This window comes from Canis lupus, chromosome 1, assembly GCF_011100685.1.
Source record: "Canis lupus familiaris isolate Mischka breed German Shepherd chromosome 1, alternate assembly UU_Cfam_GSD_1.0, whole genome shotgun sequence".
In the NCBI taxonomy this organism is placed as follows: Eukaryota; Metazoa; Chordata; class Mammalia; order Carnivora; family Canidae; genus Canis; species Canis lupus.
Window position 1 is genome coordinate 26,408,547 of NC_049222.1, and position 27,608 is coordinate 26,436,154.

At 36.8% G+C, this 27,608-nt stretch overlaps 1 protein-coding gene across 1 annotated transcript in view; it reads left to right on the forward strand.

Moving 5' to 3' along the window:
* The first annotated feature begins 23,393 nt into the window (after nucleotides 1-23,393).
* Nucleotides 23,394-27,608, forward strand: part of EYA4 (EYA transcriptional coactivator and phosphatase 4) — a 306,025-nt gene continuing 301,810 nt past the window's right edge. Inside the window, exon 1 of the mRNA XM_038526049.1 lies at nucleotides 23,394-23,660. The gene's annotated coding sequence lies outside the window, so the exon portion shown is untranslated. The remainder of the gene's footprint in view (nucleotides 23,661-27,608) is intronic.

Below are 27,608 nucleotides of genomic sequence, written 5' to 3' on the forward strand. Positions count from 1 at the left end.
ATCACTAAATTCTAAATTGAAATCATCATTGTTAGATTGTACTGTAATTTCCTTTAGAACCTAGTCAGTCCCTTCAACTTTTCTTGTCCTCATTTTTAGTTTGATTTTTTTCTAAAAATGATAGTTAAATTTATTGCCTGCTTGCTATTTTATATGCTTTATCTCATTTAATTCTCACAACCACCCTGAAAGTTAAATACAATTGTTGTAAAGTTTGGGGATTAGGGCATGAGGTTCAATGAAAGTAAAAAACTTATTTTATGTCTAACCACTGGTAACCAGAATTGTCTCCTGCCCAAATTTGGGCTCACCCCAAGATGCTGAGCCTAGGATGAGGTCACTGGATGGTAATATTTATTTCAAAGACTTCTTGGACTCATGTGAATATGAACTCCACTGCTCTTACTCGCCAGTGGCCAGACTTCTTATCCCGGCTGTGGTGTGTGCTCCTCACCCATGCCCTCCATCCCATACACACACTCACACAGGAATATCCATAGCTACAGGGAAGAAATACAGGTGAAACCAATTGCTTTTCCCTATGAAGACCAGATAACTATGGAAACACCTGATCAAAGTCCCTGTTCCCATTTTATTTCTTAGATCCTCGACTCATTCTTGATCAGCACCTGCTTTTTCTTCTCCTCAATTTCTGCCACCAGACCTAGCTCCTCTTAATCACAGAAGGGGATTCATTCGTACCATATCATAGTACTAAGAAGTACTAACATCCACCAGTTCTTTTTTCCTAATTCTAGAAGTTCCAACATCAGCTACCTTAATATGACATATTCTCTACTTCCAAGTTGAAAATCCAAGTAGAGTTCCAGAAAGCCAGAAGTTGAAGGATTTACCCAAAAGTCAACAAAATTTAGTGGACTAAAAAAGTTTGTTCCATAAAAGTTTGTTCAGGTAAATAAAAGGCAGAGCATAAATAGTTAACTAAATATAAAACTTAGTGTAAATAGTAGATTTGTGGCAGGGAAAGGTAATCTTTTATTATGTCCATCATGTTCATTAAGGTTGGAAGCCATTCCGCGAAACTTTTAAAAAATATTTGTGTCAAAAAAATTTTTTTAATTAAAAAAAAATTTAAAATTTAAAAATTAAAAATATTTGTGTCTATAGGAAAGTGAATAAAAACACTATCATTATTTAACTTTCTTTGAAAAACAAAATCAAACATGGGAATTGATATATGATTACCTGATTTCTAATTCGAGTGGAACGCAAAAATCTGATTTTCAAATTTGATAAAATACGTAGATTTTCTTTGCCTACATTGAGCTTCTAAGAAGACTGTTTCTGTCTTATAGGGTAGGGAGTAGGCCAGGGTAGGGTGGGGTATTGAGGGGAAATCCACAAAGGTAACAGACAGCTGAACAACTTAAAATACAAAGGAAACTCCAGAGGGGAAAAAAAAACATGTATATATATATATTTTTAACATGTATATATTTCATGTTGATAAACAAATAGCCCCGTTTCTGTCACCTTTACTTTTTTTTTTTTTTTTTTTTTTTTAGATTTTATCTTTATTCATGAGAGATACAGAGAGAAAGAGGCAGAGACATCGGCAGAGGGAGAGGCAGGCTCCCTGCGGGGATCCCAATGGGGGACTCAATCGCTCAATCACTGAGCCACCTTTACATTTTCAGTCATACAAGTATGAAGACTATATGCATTAGGGCCAACATTTCAAGGAGACAGGGTAATTCTCTTCTAGTCCCAAATTATCTGAGAGCACATAATTCTGCTTGAGATCACCAAGCGCAGGAGCTAGTTTAATGAGTATTTCCTTCAATTTCTCTTCATATTCATTTCTACAACACTCATAGAGGCTAAGCATCTAGGATAAAGAAAAGTAGTTCTGGTGACAGGTATAGGACCTCAGCATTTTGAAAGTGTCATGTAGAAAATAAAGCATTAGAATGGCAGGACTCTGAAAGGCATCCACCAGTGCAGCAAACAGTACTGGCACCTCTGAGCAAACTTCAGTAGAAGATGCATAACAAGCAATGGCAAATCAAAAGCTTCTATTCAAAGACCTGTGTTCATTCCAACTGTGTTCACTGAAAAAATAGATGCATAAAACCCAAACTTGGCCCTCTAGGTGTTAACAGAGTGCAATTTATAAATCTATTCCCACCTATCTTCAGGTTTGGAAGGGGGAAACTGTTCATGCCATAAAGGGAATCAACAATATCTCATGATGAATTACAGAAACAAAAGCGATAATATCAAGGCTAGCCAAATAATCTCTAGTATTTTCACCAAAGAGCAAATTAGAGAAATAACATTTTTTGCTCTTTGTAATTTAAGAGCAGCTTACCGTTTTGCACAGGTGCACACATCATCTTATCAATATTTTGTAAGTAAATATAACCCTATTAATAATATACATGCTCTAGTTAATTTACAGAAAATATGTACTACCAAAAAGTGAATGTCTTCATATCTTCCTGAAATTTGAATTCTTATATTTTGAAAAAATATATTTTTAAATTGCAAACGAGGAAAAGGTTTGGGGCCCAAAACAAGACAGAACACAGTCAGAGTAGAAATAACAGAGCATATAACCAGGATTTCACTCTGTTAGAGAGAACCCAGTAATCTCTATTAGTAAGAAGTTCTGTGATCAACACAGGTAGGTCTTTTAGCTTCTCTGGGTCTCCTTGACCAGAAGAACATGGAGTTAGATTAGTTGTATCTCTCTAGCTCTTTCCTTTTAGTGAATTTTATCACCTGCGGGACATCATGCCTTAGCACAGAGAAAACGGCTTAGCCAGAGACAAAGGCTCTGAGTTCCAGTCCCAACTCTGCAGCTAATTTATTTTGTCACGGTAAACGTCCTTAGGCCTTAGCACTTACAAATATAAAATTATGTAGTCGAATTAGATGATTTTTAAGACCCATTAAATGTCTGCCATTTTATATTGATTATGAATAGTTGGAAGTGTATTTCAGGGTACAGTGTGCATTACTGTGAGTCAATAGGGGGAGCTCTCACATTGCCTTTTTAATGAATCCCACAAATAATAGAATTTACATTACCTTTATTGCAAACATTGGGATGGATTATTTCATTACAATCAGGTACTTCTGAACCAGAGGAATCTTATTACCCACCACAGCAATCCACTCAGCTGTGCCTCTTTAACTTAGAGAGCTTTTTCATCATCCATCAAAGAACACATTCGTTAGTCCGTGTAAGCCATTTCAGAAGTTGTTTTGTTTCTGTTTGTCTTCTGGACTCCAGCTCCAGATGAAGTTAAGGTTTATGTTTGATTTGTATTCAAACCTATAAGAGTTAAAAGCAGCAGGAAAGGTTTATGGAGATTACAAAGCAAGAAACCATTTCATTAGGTCTGTGCTTCTGTGGGTTGCATTTGCTACACACACAAGCTGACATGTGTACTTAAATTATTATTGCTCAATTATATATTTCAGGGGTTGGCATCTTCTGTAATATTTTTTTTCTCAGTGTGTTATATGTAATTTACGGCCATAGCTCACGGAATATAAAAGCAGTTCATCATTGAATCTTTGGGAAATTCGCTTTCTTTAATTGAAACAGATCTCTTTTATGTTAATTAGAATATGAAACATGGGTTGTTAACTGTTGGCTTTCAAGTGAAACTCATACATTAATGTTCAGGTAAAATGAAAATGGGACAACGCAGTTTTAATAGTTCTTCAATAAAGTTGTGGTTTATGTTTAGGATGGAATTTTATTGCTTACTGTGATTTATACTTACTTTATCTAAAGGTTCATGGTGGCCAACAAATAACGGCCCATATTTTTTGGCCATTTTTCCCTGAAAACATAACTACATTTTAAAATATGGAAAAGTAATTTATAAGGGAAATGAAAAAAGCTTACATGGAAGATTACATAAAATACATCTGTCTTTTCAAGCCATTGAGATATATAAACAACTCGTTAAAACCTTAAAATGCCAAGAGGAAGGACAAAAGATTCTTTTATTGCAATGAACTTTTGAAAATATTTCTTTCTTTTTTTACTTGAAAGGAGTAAGATTTTACTTCACATCTAAATAAAGTTCCTGATTAAATGTGTGTGCGTGCTTATATTTTTAAATAATATCACTTGAAGGCCATTCTTCAAAGGGATCAGTGATAGAGCAAAAACAAAGGAAAAATAAACATGTTTGGCAGCCAAAATGCTTTTTTTTTTTCAATGCAAGTACAGCCTTTTGTTTTTGACTGCAAAGGTTTTTCTTTTTATGTCAAATGAAATTTTAAGATCACCTCTGAGTTTGGAACCGAATCCTTTACTGCCAAATCTGATTCCAATTCCTTAAAATCTGTTTTTGTAATACTGCCAGCAATGCACTAACTTTAAATAGGTAGCCAGACATATTGGCAAAAAAATATACGTGGTTAATCAAATAAAACTATGTAGCAGTTTGGGAACAATCAATCAACTTTCAGAATCTTTTAAGTATGAAGCTGCTATGAAGACATCGTGACTTGCAGTGAAATACTGCGATCAAGCTGCATAAGCAGCTGCTTTTGAATTCATCTCCTTTGTTTTTAAGTTTTCATAGACCTTTCTTAACTATGAATTTTATAAGGTTTGAAAGAAAAAACCTGGCAGGCCTACTAACTTCAGCTAACAAAGCAGCGAGAACCGGTAATACATTGGAGGCTGAGTGCACTCTGAGAACTGCCAGCTTGAACGTATCTGGTTAGCTATTACTGTATGGATTGCACTTGAAATGTCTTCTGATGACTGACATTATTTCATTGAAAAGGAGCGTACGTGTGAAGAGACTGAAACACTTTGTATTGTACTTCATGACTTGATCAGGACTCTTTTCAAAGAAAAGATAGCATTTCCTCAAAACAAGTTCTAATAACATTTTTCATTCTTTACAACATTTACATTTCTGTTACATGAGACAATCATCTGTGTCCTTTAACACAAGCCAATGCCACAAGAACACTACTTATTTAAAAAAAAATGTTTTTGTTTTAAATCAGGAACCAAAATTTCATTGTACAGATGGTTATTTATGAAAACATTCAAGGCCCTGTAGTTAGAATGTTTTCCTACTTTTATTTTTCATGCATTCTTGGTTTTTGTAATCATGAATGTAATTCATTGGAGCTTTATTTATTTATTTTTAAGACTTTGTTTATTTATGCATGAGAGACACAAAGAGAGAGAGGTAGAGACATAGGCAGAGGGAGAAGCAGGCTCCCTGTGGTGAGCCCGATGTGGGACTCGATCCCAGGATCACACCCTGAGCCAAAGGCAGATGATCAACCACTGAGCCACCCAGGTGCCCCAGATCCTGTGCTTACGGATATTAAATACTGGCATTACATCATTAGATCCTGTAATCCTGTCCTTCCCAACTGCATTATAGGGGTAACCCCATTGTGTGCTAACAGTGATTACAAGGAACTCTCCGAGTGATTAGAGTCAGGCCCCAATATTTGCTTCCAGACTGTCCCTTCCCTATTGATACTCTACTACTGATAATAAATCCATTTTAGATTTAAGAAATTCTTTTGAGTGATGTTTGTTCTAACAATTAGATCATTTTCAAGTCTTTGTCTGATAACCTGCTATTCCTGTTAGAGGGAGAAGCAGGCTCCATGCAGGGAGCCCTATATGGGAATCAATCCCAGGACACCCGGGATCATGCCCTGAGCCAAAGGCAGACAACTCAACCACTGAGCCACCCAGGCGCCTCTCATTGGAGTTTTGAAACTTGAAATGCTAGTGAACAATTTGGTTTTCTCAAACCAAAATGTTAGATCTGACCAAATATTAAAGCGTTTTTAATATTTCTCAACACTTAAAAAAAATTCCTCCTTCTTATCGGTGGCTGAGGACAATTTTGTTGAGTCTTAATAGTGGCTAGTAATATTAGCTCCTAACATGTTATGTTTCTATGTAAGGCTTCTGTGTGTGTGTGTGCGTGTGTGTGATGGGCTCCCATTTTATTAAACAGCCTTAGTATGTTTTTTTCTCATATGTTTTATTCAATATCCTCAGATTTAGTCGTAGATGAAAATCTAAGGATTATTTCTGAGGTGGAGATGAATATATATTTGGAAAATACACGGCTTACAGTGATAAAGTTTGTTTTTGATCATTGTTCACAAAAGCATTATAACACTAGATGTAATGCTGAATTCAGAGCTAGAGAAAGTCAAAGGGTTGAAGAATAGTTCATCATAAAGACAAGACAAAATAAGAAAAAGACTAAACCAATGGCTTATCCCATACTGTCCCCCACCCAACCCTTGGCGGCCCTAACTCCTTTGTAATCTCTAAGGTCCATGAGAGAAGCCTTCTCTGCCCAGATCTGAACACCCCTTCTTTGTCTCCTCAACGTGGCCACACCTTCCCCAACCATCTCATCTAGGTCAGGAAACCCTCTTTTGCATGCTTAATTCCCCTACTGTTACCTGTATCACTGCACTTGCTAGTTTTATTTATCTTTAAGGTGTATTTCTTTGTCTCCAACTAAATTATAATATGGAAGGTAGAACTGCCAATTATCTTAACAGCCCTAGTGTTCCATGAAAGGCTTGCCGAGGAGTCAAAGGCAGAGAATGCACTGTTAACTCCACTTTCCACCGGAAGACCTAAGTGCTCACAAGTTCATATGCAGAAGCAATATTGGTCAGTTGGATGAATAAAAAGCTAACTATGTGAAGAGACATGAGGGCCATAAAAGAATGACAGCCCAGTCATTTTAGGATCAGGCAGGAGGTTCAGGCAGGAAACAGTACCTGAGTTACATACAAATCAGGTCTACAAGCTGACCCAGTGCTCAATGCCTGACAGTTTTTACTACGAAGAAACATTAAGCGCAGTATTACCAGAGCTCGAAACTTTTCAAGTAATTGAGAAATTTTGATTTTTTTAATGTGGAATATTCCAGTTTTTAAATTATGGTTTGATTTTTTTAAAGACTTAATTTAGGTACTTTAGAGAAAGAGAGATAGTGAGTGAGTGCTGGGTGATGGGAAGGGGCAGAGGGAGAGGGAGAGGGTACCTCCAGCAGACTCCATGCTGAGCACACTGGGGCTCCATCTCAGAGCTCCCAGATCATGACCAGAGCTGCAACCAAGAGTTGGAGACTTAACGACTGTGCCACCCAGGCACCCCTATGGTTCAATACTTTTTTAAAACACCCTATGAACCAAGAAAATGTGTGAACAAGCCATAGATGGCAAGTGGGCCATTAATGTGGCCTTTAAGCAGGAAAAAAAATGCCGTAAACAACTTTATTGAATTAAAATAGCAATGGAAATCATTAAAAAACCTTCCTACCAAATTGGAAAAATCCATGTAGATGTGTATTTACATTTGTTTATATTTATATTTAAATTTACACTCAATCTTATACATAAAATGAGACTTTATACATGAACTTTTATTTAAATGTAAATGATACATACATTTATATTTGTATTTCTATGTCTGTGGCAGCTTCGGTGGTTAGGGCTCAGAATGCAGAAATGTAAGGTCAGTTTAGCCCTGGATGGCACTGAGAAGAGTACAGTTGTAAAAACGCCGGCCTTATTACTTAGGTTTGAATCCAAATTTGCAGGCAGCTTGTTTTTCTGACCTTTAAAACCACCTCTGAATCTCTGATAAACACAACTAAGCTGAGAAGAAAAGGTATTTACAACACCACCTTTGGATAATTTTAAAGCTGCTCAAGTATTTTTGCAGTGACCGGAGGGGATGGAATGCTGGGAAAGTAACAGCGCTGGAGACAAAGCTGACTGGTTTTATCTCGACTTTTTATATCCAACTGAAGCACACTTCACCTGTGAATAGTGATTATTAAGTTTCTTTCAAGGGAACGGGGCCTATAATTCATGAATGCTGCAGGTGTGAACACCTACAAGCCTTTTCTCTGAGTGAAAGAACGTTAATCATTATTCATGGGTGAGATAGTCCATTTATTCCACCGCAGAGAAAGAATTCCTTTTTCATCTTCTTAAAACATGAGACCTTCAATTTTATAAGCTTCACAACAATAAAAGATTCCCTCTTAGAACTATATTTATTAGGACTTTTCTTACCTCATGCTGTTTTTTAAATATGTGGATTTGTGTAAGTTACTAAAATGTCAGTGAGAAGCTGTGGTTAAAGACAACAATTAACTAATGAATTATTCAATAAAATTTCCAAAAGACATTGGTTATTCTAGACCAACATTTACATCAGTGAACAGAAGTAAATCCTATCAAAATGAAATCCAAGGAATGGTTATATTGGGTTTTATTTGTATCCAATGTTGCTTGAAATAAGGAAATCATTGGCTGGAGCTCAGAAATGTTCTATGTAAAGATTTTAATTTGTTGTGAAAATCAATTGACAGTGTACATTCATAAGTATTCTATTACTTGACAAGGTTTTAGCTAATATTCTGATTCCTTACTTCATACATGTCACCCTTTTTCTATTCATTTTTTTCAAATATATAAAAATACATTTAAAATTTATATGCTTTTGGCATGCCTGGGTGGCTCAGTGGTTGAGCATCTGCCTTTGGCTCAGGGTGTGACCCTGGAGTCCCGGGACCGAGTCCCACATCGGGCTCCCTGCATGGAGCCTGCTTCTCTCTCTGCTTGTGTCTCTGCCTCTCTCTCTCTGTGTGTGTCTCATGAATAAATAAATAAAATCTTAAAATATATATATGCCTTTTTACATAGATATGGCTAGTCTTGTTTTTGTCATCAAGCAATAGAATGTACGTGATATATATTCTTGCAGTTTATGTGGCCAGCAGATTGATCCTGAAAACAAATCAGGTACTTTATGGTTTTAAAGCATTTTTCGGGATGCCTGGGTGGCTCAGCGGTTGAGCATCTGCCTTCAGCCCAGGGCGTGATCCTGGAGACCCAGGATCGAATCCCACATCAGGCTCCCTGCATGGAGCCTGCTTCTCCCTCTGCCTATGTCTCTGCCTGCCTCTTTCTGTGTCTCTCATAAATAAATAAATAAAATCTTTAAAAAAAAAAATAAAGCATTTTTCATTTGCCTTTAGCACTTTTAAAAATCATGCCAGATTAAAAAAAAAAAAAAAAAAAAAGCTTTACTACCTAACCAGATTATATTCAGAATATATGCTGAGTAGCCAAAGAGATTATTTTCTCCTGATTGAGGTACAGATTATATATGTGATACAATAGAGAAATTTGGTCTTGTCGGCCAATAGTTGCATAAAATTATGTGATGTTGGCAGAGAAACTGTAATTATTAAATTGATGACTATAACAACTAAATGACTACTGTATTCAATTTAATCATGTTATCTACTTATGCAGCAGAACCAAAGCCTAAAATGGGAACTCTTTTTCTTTTGAAACAAAAAGACACTAGAATCCTAAATTTCAGAGAGAAAATAGGGAGATTTTGGTTAATATTCATCCAGAAAGATGGACAAGATTTGTTCTATAGTTTAAATCTACAGAGATTTTATATTGAAACTAATCTCAGTAAGTAGGAAACTCAACTAGATTTTCTTTCTTTCCTTCTTCTTTTTTTTAACCTTATTGGAAAGTTTCTCCAAATATTAGCCAATACACAATTAAAAATTTGGACAATTTTGTGAGAAGATTACAATTCTTTTAGGAGGAGGATAAGAAATTTAGTCACTATAAGTTCAGAAAAATACTCATTTTTCATTTATTGGAAAGACTTGAATCTTAGCCTCTTCTCCCTTGGGCTTGGGGCAAGACATTCATTTAATATTGTTGGGAGAAATGGCCTCCTATATTTTATCAATCATCGGAGTAAAGAATTATAAGGTAATCCTTATGGCCGTGTCCAGCCTAAGGACCTAAAGCCAGAGACAACTCATAAATCATAAACTATCAGCCAATTATTCCAAAATGTGTTTCTATTTGCTAAGCAAATGTGCCCCTTAAAATTTGTAGAGAATTGAATCATCTTCCCCAAAGTCAAAGATAAATCAGGCACTGCAGCCCTACTCATTCATCAACTGTAACATAAATATAATAGCTTCAAGAGCCACCGTAAGTCAAGCTGACCTCTTACTTTCCCCATCTTAGTGGCTTCTTGGGGCCCTTACTGGTTTCTTCCCTAGCTATGTGGTGCTGCTTCTTCACTGCATCCTTGGTGACATGAAACATGTTTACTGCCTCTTGCTTGCCCGCTCTCCTTGGCAGTGTGAACCAAATTTATTTTTAGGTCCTGCCTGTTCTTCAGAATGTCTCAGGCCTTGCCTAGGAGAAGACCACTATCCAGATTGGGGTGCCGTTAGAGCACCCCACCAGCGTGTCTGACGTACACTTTCCCCTTCACTGAGAAACCTCCTTCCCATGAAAAAGCAAATTCAGGAGAAGAAAATGTATTTCCTTGTTACATCTTTCCAAGCTTCATTAAATCCCAACACAAATGAACTGGATTATTAAATTTAAATGCTCAGTCTGTATTTCTCCAGAGTTATAGGAAGAACAGTGCTGAACTGCTTCCCCAACACTTTCTCAAAAGTGAAGTAGAAATTGCTCTCAAATGCTAGTTATAAATGTGTAATCTGAACTCCAGTCACTCCACAGGGCTGCAGAAGAATTTACGATGTGCTAAATATTTCCTTTGTTCTTCCCAGTGGTAGCCTGCTGTAGCAATTAGAAAGCAACTGACTCCACATGTAAACTGCTAGAATTTTCTAAAGAATTGTTGATAACTGTTCAGCAGGCTCAGTGAACAGGATTTTCTTATTGTGCAGAATTCTGATTTTTTAATTTCCTTCCAAGGTTGTGTTTTCTGAAATATATTCTTAAATTTTCTCCCTACTTTCCCTGGTTCCTTTCCATTGCCCCTTACAAGGAAGGAGGAGAGGTCAAGATGACTGCTATAAGCTAGTGGAAGTCCAGATTCTCAGACTCCTAACACTGCAACATTTTTTAAAGCCTTATAAAGGTCCATTGTGTTGCTATCAAAAACACCTCTGACCTCCTCTTTCTTATTTTCATAGAAAGTGACAGCCCAGTCCCATCCTTCATAAAAAGGAAAAAAGAAATCTGCCAATACCATCCTTCTTCAGAAGCCAGACACTATTAATCAGCAGCAGGAGGCAGTATGGCTTCAATTAGCTACATAGTGTACAATAAATTCTCAGTTATTCAATGTGTGTGTGGGGGGGTGGGGGGGCTTACTCAGTGCTGGGCACTTTTTAAAATGCTTTACATGTATTAATTTTATGAGGATGTACTACCGTTATTTTCATTTCAAAATTGAAAAAATTAAAGTATCGAGGAGTTAAATAACTTGCTCAAAATTGTGTAGCTAATTAGAGGCAAGATCAGAAATGGTTTAAAATGAAGCCCTGTGGTTAAGAGGGCAAATGTCTTTGAGAGGCAGTTGGGCAAAATGGTTAAGGACTAGATTGTAGCATTAGTCACTTAGTTGCTACATAATTGCAGGCAAACTCCTGAGTTTCTGTGTGCCTCAGAGTCATCATCTACCAAATGGGATAATACTAGTACCCAACTCACCACAGTTTTCTGAAGATTAAATAGTATTAAGCACTTAAAACTGTGCCAGGCACAGTGTACAATAAGTGTGTATAATAAGAACAATGTAGATGAGTTCTTCCTTTTATTTTCCATACTAATTTTTCTTGGAATAAACCTTGAAAAATAGGGGGAATTAGCCACATCCTTACCTCTAGTCTTTCTATATAACACCACACACTGAGCTCATTACAAGAGATCTGAGATGAATAAGACACTGTATCCAACCTGAAGATTCATAAAAAAGTAGAATGCACATGACAACACATGGATGTGACTTATTCTTTAATAGTCATGCCAATGGGATTATGAACTCCACTATTCAGAAGGGAAGTAGCATGTTTAGGGAAGGCTCCTTGAGGTGTGCTAGACATACCTATGTATTCTGGACATGAGTAAAACTTATCTGGACATGGTAAGTATTGAAGGAAGAGTAGGAGTTAGTCATAAATGAGGCAGAGAAATTCCCAGAGCATGAATTAGCATCGGCAAGGGCAGAGACAGGGGAAAAGGGAAGGTGAATGTAAGCGCTGCTTGGTTACAGTGTACATGTGGATCAGCATATAACACACAGGGGGAAGGAAGGACTAGAGACCTTCAAAGGCTGATTCACACACAGCTGCTGGATCACTCTTGCTAAAGTGAATTCTGTTCCAGACCCTCCTCTATGACAAAGCCTCCAACATTTCCTACTCTTATAGGTTGACTCGTGCCCCTCTAAAATTTTTATGTTGAAGTCCTTACCCCTAGTACCCCAGAATATGACCTTATTTGGAAATTGGGTAGTTAGAGATACAATTAAGTTAAGATGAAGTCATGTCGGAAGAGGGTGAGCCCCTAATCCAGTATGATTGCTTACAAAAGGAAGAAATGGACACATAGACAGACATACACAGGGAGAATACCATGTAAAGATAAAGACAGGCATTGCATCTACAAGCCAAGGAAAGAAAAGGAATGCTAGGAAACCACCAGAGTCTGGAAGAGAGGCATAAAACAGACTTTCATTCACAGTCTTCAGAAGGAAACAACCCTGTCAACACCTGGATCTTGGACTTCCAGCCTCCAAAACAGAGGCAGTGAATTTCTTCTGTTTAAGCCACCCAGACTGTAGTATTTTGTAATGGCAGCCCTAGCAAACAAATATACTCACCAGTACAACATAAAGACTACATTTCTAATCTTTTTGTTAAATTTCCTATAATCATTGGTAAAGGTAGTAAAAATTAATAGGGAGGTAACAGGACTGCATGTATACTAGCTCAATTTCTGACATTTTGAACTGATACACCTTCTTCCTGAATCAATGTATGGCACTATAGCACTTACCACTCTTAAAACATATGCTTAATTCTTTTGCAACCTTGCATTTATTCTTGATAACTTCTAACAACTAGAATGTATTTTCTGGGCCCCATAATTATGACTCAGATTTCTACTCATCCTCAAGTACCCAGCTGAAATGTCCCTTTCTCCACAAAGCATTTCTCTAATCCCAGCTCTTAAATTTTCTTCTTCTTTATGTGGTCTCATATATTCTGTCTTAAACCAGACAAATAGCAAAACTTCTACTTGTCTTATGCACCTGAAGGGACTGTTAAATCCTTTAGAGCAGGGCCATTGGGTACCTTACTCTTCATTTTTTATATGAATTATTATGGTATTTGACATAAGGTAAGTGATGAGTATTTAAGCATCATTGTACTTTAAATTGAAACTATACCAAACATAATTAGTGATTTATAAAATGGATTTAGTTCTGCATATTGTCATTGTCCTCAAATTACAAGTACGTTCCTCTACTTGACAGTATCCCTCATTCACTGATATTCTGTTGCTTGAACTCTGTAACAGCTATTAATGTCCTTATGTGCTAATTCTATCATCTTTGTCATTGCTGGGTCTGTTTTTATTGATTGATTTTTCTCTCCACTATGGATTGTATTACTCTTCGTCTGCCTGGTAAGTTTTGATTAGATGTCAGACATTATAAATTTTGGGTTTTGGTGCCAGATTTTTTCTTTAGTCTTTATTATAGCATACAGATAAATTTTTGGAATCAGTTTAACATTTGCTGTTAAGCTTTGTTAGGATGGATACAGATCAACCTTTAGTCTCAGGGTAATCTTCTTCACTACTGAGGCCATACCTTCTAAGGATTCTATGACCCATGTACTAGGTCTTTGAATTATTGTTGAGAATACAACCTATTCCCAATTTTACATGACACTTGGGTGGATTTTTCCCAGATATTTCTTTACAGTAGTTCTTTCTTTGAATTCAGGTATTTTCCTCTCATATATTCATATTATTCAGCCAATAATTTAAGGGACACCTCTGTAGACCTCTGGAGTTCTCTTTCTGTCCAGATCCATTTTCTCTGATTCCACCACTCAAATTCTAGCCACCTTAGTTTCCCCAAACTTCCAACTCTCTTTTCTCAATTCAAGAAGACCATTAAGCTCTGTTTAGACTCACTCTCCCTCAACTGTGGTCTGGCATCTCTCTCCCAGCAGAGCCTCACTTCATCTGTTTCCCTTCTCTCAGGAGTCACTGACCTGTATTGCCTGCTATCTAGTGCCTGAAAAACCATAGTTTTAAAGATGAAGTCTGATTTCCTAGTTGTTTAAGGTGGAAAGGTAAATTCAACCCTGATCAGTCTACAATAGCTGATAAAGTCCCTATGCTGTTGTTCTTGTGAACACTAATTAGAAGGTACTATAAAGAGTAAAGCAACTGAGCTAAATGAATTTGCTCTTGTGAGTAAATATATGGTATTATTTATTGCCTCTGAATCTTTCACTTTACTTTTTTCTTAAGGAAGGACTATTTTAAATAAAACATGGTTGAAAGATCAACAAGAGGTGGATAAACACAGCTTTGGAGTTATGGAAATTTATGTTCCAATCTTGATTTCACCCCCCTCAGGTGGCATAACCCATAGCTACTGACATACTCCTGTGCCTCCCTTCTTCAGTTGTAAAGCAGAAGCTAACACAATAATCCCACATGGTTATTATGAGGATTAAGTGTCCATCACATCTCTACAGCTTTTATGATGAAGCTTTATTCTGAGATCCATGCAACAGGGGATCAAAAATTGTATGTGAAGTTCTTATTAAAGTCTACCTCAAAACAGGCACCCGATAAGTTCCCTTCCACATTTCCTTCCCCTCCATATAACAGGAAACTTATTGTATCAGGATGTGGAGGAATTGGAGGTCTAATCTTTGTTAACTTCTGAATTTTGGTGTATTTTCCCAGGCACTTTTTTGCTCGAATTAATAGGTAGATAAACCTGGTTCAACCATTTACCACTCTACATCTCGAATTTGAAAGTTCAAAGTATAATGATGAATTAGTTCATTTTTCATTTTGACAGGCTTTCTTCATATTCTTCCTAAATTCTTCTTTCAGGCAGCTAGCATATGATTTTGCCTATAGTTGAGCCAGGTTTTCTTTTTCATTTTATTCTCTTTTATTTTGCTGTGTCCTCCTATTCTAACATCCTTCACTGGACTTCCCCAAAGATTCACTTGTGATCTCTATACAATATGCTAATAACTCAATATTCACTGTAATTCTGTCTTTGAAATTCCCACTAGTACCATTTAGTTATCCTTTATCATGGCTTTATTCTCAATGTCTCATTGTTTTCACTGTTACCACACCGTTGTTTTAGTCACAAGGACTCACACATCTTCCTCCAATGTTCTTTTATTTAAATTCTCATGCTGTCGAGCCCTGATGACTACTCCTCTGTGAGACCTCACTCATAGGAAATGCTTTCTCACAAGAAGTAGTTTGGTGGCAAAGTGGAAAGAGTATAGAATGTGCTGACTAGAAATCTGAATTTGAAATGTTTGCTGCACATTGTGACCTGGGGTAAATTCATTAAGCTCTCTTCCTTCAGTTTCCTCATTTGAAAAATAAGGATAATAATAAGCTTTTAGAGTTGTTATAAAAACTAAAATTAGATATCCTATGAAATGCTTATCAGAGTAATCAGCACACAGGAGATACTCAATGACTTCTACTTTTCTTCCATACTCTGTATTTCCAAGTCCCAAAACCTCATGCTTGGGCTTTGGTAATAATTTTCTGATATTTTCTTCACCTTTAAGCTTTTTATCTTATATTTTTATTAGCAGAGTATATTCATCTTGAAGAAGGTTATTGAGGATCAAATGAAGTATATAAAAATTGTTATGTATGTGTATTAGTTAAGATAAATTTTGCCATCAGTAAAAGTAAAAAGAATTAGTTCACATAAGGAAAAGCCCAGAGATGGTGCAAGGCTTCTGGAAGCTTGATTCAGCAAGTTCTTTCTATATCTCTTTTCCTTCAGCAAGTGTTGTTTCATCCAAAGATAGATCCTCTCGTGTCAGAAATTGAGGTCATATGTTTCTTCTTTATCCAATGGGAAAGGGAGATTGGTTTCCTGTGACTTTATGAGACTCCAGCAAAATTTCTTTTGATCTTTTTACTCAGGTTTGGGTCATAAACCCCTCTCCTCAAGCAGTCATTGGCAAAAAAGAGTTGCCTTTAGCTGGATTGGCCCATCACTTGAGTGGAGAAAAATTCTTTACACTGTATTGCTGCTACTCAGTGCAGGAAGGGTAGAAGGGATGCTGGGAGTCAGTCTGAATGTTTACTGTCTATGTTCATAATGGTATAGGCTTATTTTGTCTGTTTTCTTGGTGCTAAAATTCTGCTTAATTCTTGGTGCCTGAAACAGTAAATACTAGCAGGTATATGAGTCATTCAGAAAGTAATTGCTGAGTGAATATCATTATTGGCCCTGGATGACTTCATATCTCTTAGAACCATATTGCTCCTCTAACAGATCTAGTAAATAATTGTTGAATGAATTCCTCATCAAATTCCCCAAATTGTGTGCTTCTAGCTTTTCTACCTATTAGGGCTCACTTTCTTCTCCATGTCTGACTTTTCTCTTTCCCATCACATACTAAGATGGACTCAACTTGATCAGGGTTCATGAATCTTCCACATGCTTTGCTTTTGTGCATTTTTCCAAAGTTGGAATGATTTTCTTGTCCTTAAAACAATATATCTCCCTGAAGGCTTCTAAGATCAAACATTTCCAACTCTAGTCACTGAATCCTAACAAAACTTCAGAATTCTGTCACATTTCCTTTATCTTTTGGAATATTTGTAGGTATTTTTCAGCCTTCTTTTTCTTGTTCAGTCAATAGTTAGCTCTGGAAAACTGTATCTATTTTGGGCAATGTATGACCTACAGGACAGTAGGTATTGATAGGATATTAATATTTGAGTGGCATAGAGATAATTAAGATAAAAAAGATACTATTAAGGCAAATGCTATTTCTTTTAATGTCAAATACATGGAGTATCAAAACTCTAGGGTATTAGATAGACATAAGAAACTTGCCTAACCTTCAGATTTCATACCCCATTTCCAAAGATTCTGATTTAGGTCTAAAGTGGTACTGAAAAATCTGCATTTTTATCAAATGTCTCAAATAAAAATTGGATGAACAACATTTGGCTGAGTAGATACTATTCAATCAACCCCTTCTCCTTATATCAATACAAGAATAAAAAAAATAAGGCTTAACTGGGTGATATATGGAATTGTTGAATCACTGTATTGCACACCTGGAAAAAATGTGGTTTAATGTCTAATGCTAAATGAAAGAGTCAATGAACATCCCTGATCCCAAGAGTAACTGCTAATTAGAATTACTGGAGTATTTAATAATATATTTAGAGAAAGTGCAGGGACAGAGAGAGAAGGTACTAGATGGGAAAACTGATTTCTGATTGTGAGGGATTTTGATTGCTATGCTAAGAGGTCTGGATTCTTCTGAAATCAGTGGGGAGTCTTGGAAGGTTTCTGAGCAGGGAATAACACAATATAATTTGTGTGGTAGAAAGCTGACTTTGTCTGTGTATGATGGATTGGCCAGAAAGGAGAAGCTAGAGGCAGAAGAAAATCACATGTGATCAAAACCACAAATGGTTTCTTCAGACCACAGAGACAGTTGAGGTCCCTGGGGCTTAAAGGCCGATGCACCATGAATCAACCTAAGGCAAGTATTGTGAGTGATTGCCTATGATTTCCATGTAGAGACATAGTGATTCATCTCTCTGTGAGGCAAGTGACCACTAGTGGCTGCTTGGTCCAGAAAATAAGGTTCTCAAACCTGAGACACTCTATGCTGGGATTCAAAATACAGAGGCACCCCAAGGATACCCTTTTTCACTTATTTTTTTTTCACCCCCTCCCCCTCCACTTATTAATAATAGAAATTGCAGCTTAAACCTAGAAACTTACAAGGAACAGCAGATATTTCACTTTAACAATATATAATTAGCACATGTTTTAAGAAAAAAAAATTCCTAAGTTGAAAGAATGGCTGAGACATATTGTTTACATGTAGAGTTTATATTGGAATAGAGACCCAATCTCCCAGCTGGCAGCATCAGGGTCAGGTGTGAGGAAAGCCCTGGTACTCTATATTTAGAGCCCAGGAAATAGGCCATTGAAAGTGGCCAGGGAAACAGGCCTTCTCTTTATGATGAAAATATTCTCTGCCTTTGCCACAAATCTCTACTGACACTTCTCTTTCAACATCTTTCCAAGGAGTTCATTTGCTGGACAAAATGCTAGATGGTAAAACTGGAGACACGAATTAGTTCTTTCCTTTGGAGAGGGCAAAAGGATGAGGGAAAATTGAATATGTGCCCAGAAATAAGTCAATAAGAGCCAAAAGTTATCAGGAAGTCTGAGAATATTAAATGGGAAATGAACTAATTTTCCCCTTCCCTTAAATGCTAAAGACAATCTTTTAAAATCTGTATAACTCAAACCAGTGTCAGCTCTTCCCTAGTCCTCTTCTTGGAGCTTCCTTCCAACCCAACCCCCATTTTAACCCTTACCTTAGCCTCAGCTTTCCTCACATACACAAGTTCACTTCCAACAAAAAATTAGCAAGAGATTGTAGACTTCATTTTAAGATGAAGCAGGAGAGAATCTATCACTGAACTATCCCCTTTAGACATTTCTGCAATGTCACTACCTCTTGAGCTGCCTGGGAGGTCTCTCCCCCTCTCCCTTTGACTACTGCAGCTGCTCAGTCTCCCCACCCCAAACCCCATTTCTTCAATTGCACTGAGCAATTCTCCACAATCACTCCTGGTTCTTAGCAAGGCAAGGCAAGAGGTCCCAAATTTAAAGGAAGATAATTTTTCTCTTTATTATTTATCTGCATAACCATTGTTTTACCTATATTTCCTTCATTTTTGTTATCAGTGAATAAAAAATTATATGGAATTTAAGTGAGGAGGGCATTATTTTCATAGCTATATTTGCCATAAATGGTGGGAATAAGGGAAACCCAGGATTTATTGTTCACAGGCTCCTTGGTATGTTTACTCCACATGGTCACTGTGTTGGGTGCTGGCATCTTCACACTCAAGAAAGTGCCTATAGGGATCCCTGGGTGGCGCAGCGGTTTGGCGCCTGCCTTTGGCCCAGGGCGCGATCCTGGAGACCCGGGATCGAATCCCACGTCGGGCTCTCGGTGCATGGAGCCTGCTTCTCTCCCTGCCTCTCTCTCTCTCTCTCTCTCTCTCTCGCTCTCTCTCTGTGACTACCATAAATAATTAAAAAAAAAAAAAAAAAAGAAAGTGCCTATAAAGAAACAAGCCAAGCCCAGCATCCATAGATCTCATATTCTCAAAATTGATATTTTAATTAAATATTTCACAGAGGGTCCTTAGATGGCTTTCCCACATGGTTCTAAGAACCGTCATGTGAATGTATTACCTTTAAAAATTGTTGAAAACATGATATATTAGAATTTTTCTCCAGGGTTGAATGACTCTTCTCCCCCCACAGCCAGCCATGGTCTGACTATGTACTAACCATGGCAAAAGGGAACATAAGTCCATACTTCAATTGCCCTAGAATGAATTTGTCAAGCCACAAGATAGAGAAGAATCTATCAAGTAGTCTTTTACTTGTGATTTGAAAAATAAACTCAATTCGGCTATGGAATTCAAAACGGAATCAAAGGTAGTAAAGTGACAGGGCTGAGTACATCATTTGTGGGGCCCAGCACAAAATGAAATTTGGGGGCTCCTCATTTGAAAGTAAGGAAAAAGCATTGCTAAAGTTCCTAAAATATAAAGCTTTTTCCTTCTTCTACAGTCTCTCTCTCTCTCTCTCTCAATTTATCATGGTGTTTTTAAAATTTACTTTTAATGTTCTAAGTAAAGAAACATTAAAGTTTTAAATTAACATGAATTTTGCCATTCATCTTTACATGTGACAGTGTCAGGTCTAAGTGCAGACCTAAGATCCTTGACTCTATGTGAAATCACTAAAGTTGCACAATTCATATTTCATAGACTGTATGTGCATATGTATTTCATTCTTACTAGAACAGCAGAAGTGCACCCAAAACACAACTGTATCATTTGTCAATATGCACACATTGTTACCAACAGTCTTTAAGTCTTTACCTTTCCCTTATTGATGGATAAGGAGACACTGAAAGGAGAAGGACTTAGCGGTTGCTCTCTTTCTCTCTTCCTGTCTATGTCATCATTTTTAGCTTAAATGGTTGGCTAATTCAGGGAGATAACCTACGAAAGAAAGGATGTGAGAGAGTTCTTTGGTTGTGATGTTTCTTAGAGCATTAATGTGTTTTTCCGTGCTTGAAGTATGTTCTGGTTCTCAGGGAAAGCACGGCCTCTTGGAGCTGTCAGCACCCTGCTCACTCAGTTGTAGACATAACACATTTAGCTTATACTCAGAGTGTCAAAGAGCTCCCACACTGTGAGTCTCCCAGAATTCTGCACTAATGGAAAGCAAGGAACAGTGGACGCACATAATGAGCATATCTCTACTCCTGAATGCTCAGTTTTCTCATTAGATTTCAGTCGTAAAACACAAGTTCAAAAATAAAATTAAGAATTTCAAAATGGTGAAAATAGAACGTGGACCAACTGTGAGATCCTTTTGGGTGTGGAACCTTACAGATGGCATGCCCAGGAAACCAGTCCTATGCAGTGGCCATGCTATTTATCCCTCCCACCTGACCCTCCGACCTCCCGACCCCCCAACCTCCTGACCCCCTGGGTAGCTTCACTGCTACTGGCACCTACTAGGCCGTCTCCTCAGAATTAGCAATAAAATCCTGCCTTCCCTTTTCTTCTTCATTTCCATGGTTCTCTCCTTTTATTATTTTTATTTTTTAATTTCTATTCTTCACCTCAGAAGCAGGCTCTTCTCATACCGGTTGGCAATCTTAGTCCATCTCTACCTGCAAAAAAAAAAAATGGATTAGAGTGGTTTGAGAGAAAGATCCCCACTCTAACAGACATTCTTCAGGGGATATTTTAGAAATATCAAGTCTAGAATGTTGAAGGTGAAGGGTATGTTATGATGTTTTTGGAGCATATTCTGTGTTAGAAATCACTGTTATAAATACAGGTAATGAGGAACCACAGAAGACTTAAACTAGGAAAGAAAATGTTAAAAAAATAGAAAATGTTTCATTTTAGAAGTCTTTCTGGCATACTGCATAGTCTTAAATTCGGGGAATCTGGACTAAGTCATGAGGACTAGTTAAAAGGAAGCCATTGTAAAATGACAGTTGCCCAAGACTCTAGTTTTGAATGACACTATGATTCTTTGATTTTACTGACATGTAAGGGATAGAAGAGTCAAGAATTAATTAGTCAAAGCTTCAGGACAAGGTGAAACTTTCCGTCAACTAGAAGCCACTGAGGGCAGAAAGGGGACAGAAGGCAGGTAACTCTTTCAAGAACTTGAGAGAAGAGAATGTTTGGGCCAATGGGCTTGATCTTCACAAAGTCAGCTGGCAGCTAGGGCCCTTCATGAAGTTACAGAAGCATGGGGGTGGCATTAGAGTTTGTTGTACTGAAAAATACTGGGAATCCCTTAGAAGTTTCCCAAGGCCAGACCCCTCTGCCCCACTTCCAGGATGAGTTGTACAATGCTTTCCTGCTTTCGAATTTTTCCATAATGGTTCAATCTACAGATGGGAGAAAGTAGGACGAGAAAGCCATTATAATTCTCTGTAAAATCTGCACAAATTCCTAGGTTCTTTCAAGCCTACTTTCCTGCCCAGACAACTGAATCAACTGAATTTTTTGTTCCATCCTTATTAGCACAGAAAGGAATCCTATTAGTTGGCAGAAGCTGTTCCATGTAAGTTCTGACCTTACCCGAGTATTTTTGGTACAGTTTTGAATGTTGTTTTTTGGCTTGAGCCTATCTTCATACAATGGTACAGGGAATTCAGGGGGATTTTCTGGGGATAGTTAACCTGTAGTCAGCTGGTGAAATTGCTTCTTATTTGAATTAAAGCCACATGTGGAAGACTGAGGGTATTGCTGGGCTCTTGTGCATACATTAGGATTTTAAGAAAGTTTAGGTAGTTTGTCTTAAATAACAATGTCAGGGTAAAAGGAAACAAAACTGTGAATGCTTAATGTTTTATTTTATGTCACTTTTTCTTACTGTCAGCATACTGTAAAAACTGCTAGAGAAATATCATATGCCTGCTACCTCATTTGGAAATTCCCATGTGGCAACTCCAAGTTAACATTTGGAAACAAATAAATACAAATAAATCAAGCTTTGAAAGGTAATGTGTCTTTAAATTCTACTTTTAAATGTGTAAGTACGTCTAAGTCTCTCCCCTATAAGTTGAGACTTAAAAACACTTTAAGAAGTTATATTAAGGAGGTAATATAATTAGAAAGACCCAGAACATTCTTTCCTCTAGAGGTAGATATTCTCAAATCTAGAAATAAAATTAAAACACTAGCAAAATAAAATTTTATTTTGTTATTGTCCATTCCATAGAATAAGAAATGAAATGTATGTACTTTTGCAAAGGTTTTCTCAAACTGTGCCCCCAAAGTATGTCAACTCCAGATTGATATTAGAAATTGAATAGTAGGGCAGCCCGGGTGGCTCAGTGGTTTAGCACCGCCTTCAGACCAGGGCCTGCTCCTGGGGACCCGGGATCAAGTCCCACATGGGGCTCCCTGCATGGAGCCTGCTTCTCCCTCTGCCTGTGTCTCTGCCTCTCTCTCTCCCTGTGTCTCTCATGAATGAATAAATAATTTTTTTTTAAAAAAAGAAACTGAATAGTAGTTATAATTATTCCAGAGTCAATGCTACTCAAATATTTCAAAAGTCTTTTCAAAATTGCTTTACAAAAGTAATTTTAAGATACAATTTTGACTATACTATATTTAAATTGTTATATTTTTTTACATATATGTACAGGTATTTGGCAAGTCATACAACTATCAAATAAAAGTAGAGTAGTGGATCTCTTTTGTACCACATAGACATCAGTAGCTTGTGACACTACACTTTGTTGATTATAATTGTACTTTGTCAGACATTTTTGAAAATGTCTTATTGTTTTATATCATCAGCACAGACCCTAGCAAAGTACCCTACAAATCTTTAAAGACTGCTAAGCTGATAGGCATTCGCTGACCCCGTCTCTATAAGAATCAGGAGGTCTGATTGACAAGAAAAACTGCCTCTCTCTCTTCTGGCTGTCGCTCTTGCTCTCATTTTCTCTCTCTGTGTCTTTAATGAAGCAGCTGCCCTTCTGAATTTGATCTCATATGGTCCTGTTTGAGGAAAGAAAGGGAAGAAATGAAAATCAGTTCTCACTAATTAGAGGAAAATTGTATGTAAATAATTGAAAGGTCTTTTCATTCTTATGGCTGACATTTCTACCAAGGCCTTAATTGACTGTTGGGTCTAAAGGGTTACATGCTTTTTTTAAGTGACATGTGCTCCTGGCCAAGTACTCGCTGGGACATGCTGAGAGTAGTTTTAGATCACCAGCAGCTCTTGCTATTTTAGTCCGTGTCACTGCTGGAAGTTGTAATTAATTTGGATAATACTAAAAATCATAATTATGACAGTCTGGTATTTTATAAGAATAACTTACATTCAGTCTTGCCAAGAAAGTTATGGAACGTTTAGCAGAAGGGAAAAAAAATCTATACAGTGACAACGAATATCGCACATAGAAGCAGACCACAGAAGCCTTGATAAGACTTAGCTTGTCCTTGTAAGTAATTTGTGGAATATTCCATGCTTGCTAATTAACTGTTCTGTCTTTAAATTGTATTTTCTATCAGTAATAATGTGTGTTGTATTTGTTTTTGTTTCTAATTCTAAAAGTTCATTCATGGACATTATTTATAGCCAAAGCCAATTTTAAATTATTCTTATACATAAAATGCTATGTGTGCCCACAGAACACAGAGTTTCATTTTTTCCCTCAATTAATACTATGAATAAAAAGCCCCCCAAACCTGGCATATTGTTAGATCCCTCTCTCTTGCTCCTGATTTCTTCTTCTTCTAATTCAGTTTTACTTGTAACAGCTAAATTTTCTAACAGGTTTTCTAATTCTTCAAACTAGAAAAAGAGAAAATATGTAAAGAAAAGTTTTGAGGAATTAATAGTGAATGTCTAAGATGCTGAAGTAAGATCTTTTTCTGATTTGTTGTGTCATTTGAATTAAGAACACTGAAAAAATATTTTGCACGTATAAACAAGGTTTTTACAAGCCCTGAAAATTACTCAAGAATTATACTTTTAGTATGTGTCTCTATTGGGTGGTTAACAGATCTTGTAATAAATTATGTTTTAGAAGAATATTTATTTGGAGTCATTGCAGTTATATATGCATGATTAAAGGAGGTGGAATGTAATTTATATGCCGAAGTTTTGTATTTAATATTGATTGTAGTCTGTATCAGCTGTTTGATTTTTGATAAATTATTTTCTTTAAAATTCAGATTCATCCTTAAAATGAGGATAGGAAAAATATTAACCTGATCTACAGAGTTGTAATGAGGACCAAAGAGCACAGGGATATTAAAGTGTACATTTACAGTTTGTATAAACCATTAGTCAAGAATGAGGATTCTAGTCCATAAATGCTTCTTGCTTAATAGTGTTAAGGGGAGAAATGACTAAATAAAAGGAAAAATATATAAGCGAATCCATCTTTTTGTCCTTGCTGAGTTTTCATTGTTATTTTTTTATACTTATTTTAGAAAACTTGGTAAGCAGCAATACTACTTTATTATGACTTTAATGACTAAGCAGCAGTTGTGAGGAGGTAAGGAATGCTGGACTTAAGGACTGTATTCTGTTTTTTCCTATTGCTAACTGGGTAAAGTCAGATAGGAGTCTTTGTACCGCCCCATAGTAACTCTGGTGGTCCATCTACAAAATGGAGCAATAAGTGTGGAAAATAGGATCACCCACATAAAGTTCTCCTGGCTCTCTTGAACCACAGATGGGCACACTCTTCCGAGGGGTCAGGACTCATCTGCAATGAATACTGGCAGGGACATGAGTGTCCTGCATCCTGCTCTCCTCCCTGGTCCCTGATACTTTTTCTGTTTTCTGTTTGTTTGTTCATTTTTTTCTTATTGGATAAACTTTTTTTTTTTTTTTGTCCTTTGAGAGAAATTATTTATGGTTTCTTGTTCCATTATTTTTTTTTATGGTAATGTGAGTAGTTTTGTACTCCTAGAAAGTTAGGAAAGAGCATTGTACCAGTATACTGTGTATCATAATAGGCTCAAAATGAGAGGGAAATTTGCATTTGTTCTATGGATTAATGTAAAAGTATTTTTGGGGAATCTGATGTTTCTTTCTCCAAAGTGAATTTATATATAGTATTAACTTCAGTTTTAAGAGATACTGCACGTACCTGAAAGTACATGTTTTTACTTACATCACTTTTGACTCTTTTTTTTTTTTTTTTAAGATTTATTTATTTATTCACGAGAGACACAGAGAGAGAAAGAGGCAGAGACACAGGCAGAGGGAGAAGCAGGCCCCTTGCAGGGAGCCCAATGTGGGACTTGATCCCAGATCCCAGAATCACACCCTGACCAAAGGCAGACATTCAACTGCTGCACCAACCAGGCTTTCCTGATTCTCCTTTAAAAACTGATAAAACCCTCTAAATCAAAACTTGATATATTTTAGTGGTAATATGTTATCCTAAAACATGCCTTTGAATCAATGCTTCTCCTAGAATACCTTCCAGATTATAAGCACCCCACAACTACAGGGAAAAAAATAAAAAAAAAACAAGAAATTAAAATGCTGTGGATTTAGGTTTTTGGTTGACATTGTAGTTCTTACTCCCCCAAACTTTTATTTTTTTCTAAATACTTTAGATTTATAATATGATTTGGGATGGGTTGCCTAGATATTAACTAGATATTAATTTTGGTCTACTTTGTTTTTGAGGCTTGTCCCATAAATATGTCTTAAACAGTCTCAAATAAAATATTTTGAAAGCACACTATCATTAAAAATATATCAGCTAAATTGTTCAAAATTTCCCTTATTTAAGAGTATAATTCATGCTTCTAAGTTCAATATTTCTCTCTATGTTCCATTTTTATTTCCCTCAGATCACACTGCTTTGTGTTTCCTTCTCTCAAGCATACCTACAATAAAGCCATCTGTTGTCCAAGGGGTCATTCCTACATGAATCATGCTCTGTCAAAATTTTGAGGTTATAAATGTTCAGCTAATTGAGCAGTCTGACTAGCTGAATACTTGTAAGTGCTTTATAATATCTTTCAACACTTCAAAACCCTGGCCCATTTAAAACTCCAGAATCCCAGAGCAAAGGGGACAAGTCATTCACATGGATTCTTGCTGATAAAACTGAAACATGTTTATGAATGTCTCAGAACTTGGAATAAAATAAATGTATTTCTACTTTTAAATATTTATGTTTGAGCTCTATTTTATGACAAATCAAGCTGCTGGGAAGTGAAAACTTATTCAACTAGGCAATTATTTTGAGTACTCTGTATTAAACAACTAACTGAACTTGTTTTTCTCACCAAGCTGATGTTTTGGTATCATGGATGCTTACAGTTCCTAAGAAAGAAGTCACTCTCTCTTTCCCTGCATCTTCCAATTACTTTCTTTTCCTTTAAGAGACTGCATAGTGGTGAGATAACTGAAAATGAATGCATAAATGAACACTTGTATAATTACAGCTAGCTCAATCCACTCAGCTGACGTTCTAAGATTTCTGGGGGACTCGTATTTTCATGGTCTCTTCCGGCCTCAAGTGCCAGAGTTCAGGGATTCCAAATCTCACTCCTACATCTCTTCCATCCTTACTGCTCTACATGATTTCAAACATGGAACTCAGCCCTGTTCCTTGATTACCTCCAAAAAAAGCATTTCTAACAAAAAGTATCTGTCTGTGTCCCTGACTTTACTGAAAGTTTGGCAAGACTAGAATAGTTTACTTAGCAATCATACAAGATTTTCAATATTGGTGATTTCTCTACTTAAAAATATGTTGGCCTGCCGCTCTATATCACATGGACTAAACACCTTCTTCTCCCTTTTAGGATAATTTCACTTTCCCTAACCAACCCCAAACTCAGCTCTATGTTTCCCAGTCACATATGAGGACTCACTAAGTGTGCTTCTAAAGCTCTGCTTCAGGTGCTACCCATTCTCTGTCCTTGGCCAGTCTCTGGACAAGGAAGTGAGATATAGAGAAAAGTTTTACTCTACTCTCTGAAGAAATATTCATGCCCAAATCACACACACATGCACACACACTCACACACGAGAGTGCATACCACTCCCCACATTCCCATTCCACAGAAGGCAGAATTATCTATAGTCAGTTCCAGTTTTAAGCAAAAATTCCCCTCAAATACATTGATATTAATATTTAAAAGCTCTTAGTTGTTGTAGATATATATTTCAGTGGAAACTTTTAACTTGTTCACCAAACTGGCCCTTGCCTGTCCCCCAGACTTTATTCCACACTAGGCTACACAGGCCTTCTTGCTGTTCTACACAGGGCAAGATCATTCCTTCTACATGACTTTCGTACCTTTCTATCTGTGTGCCTCTCAGCAGAAATGGTTTATTCTCATAAGATATGCCTTTGCCCAAATTTTTCCCTTTTAGAAGTGACCATTCAATCCATAGCAACATCTCCCTT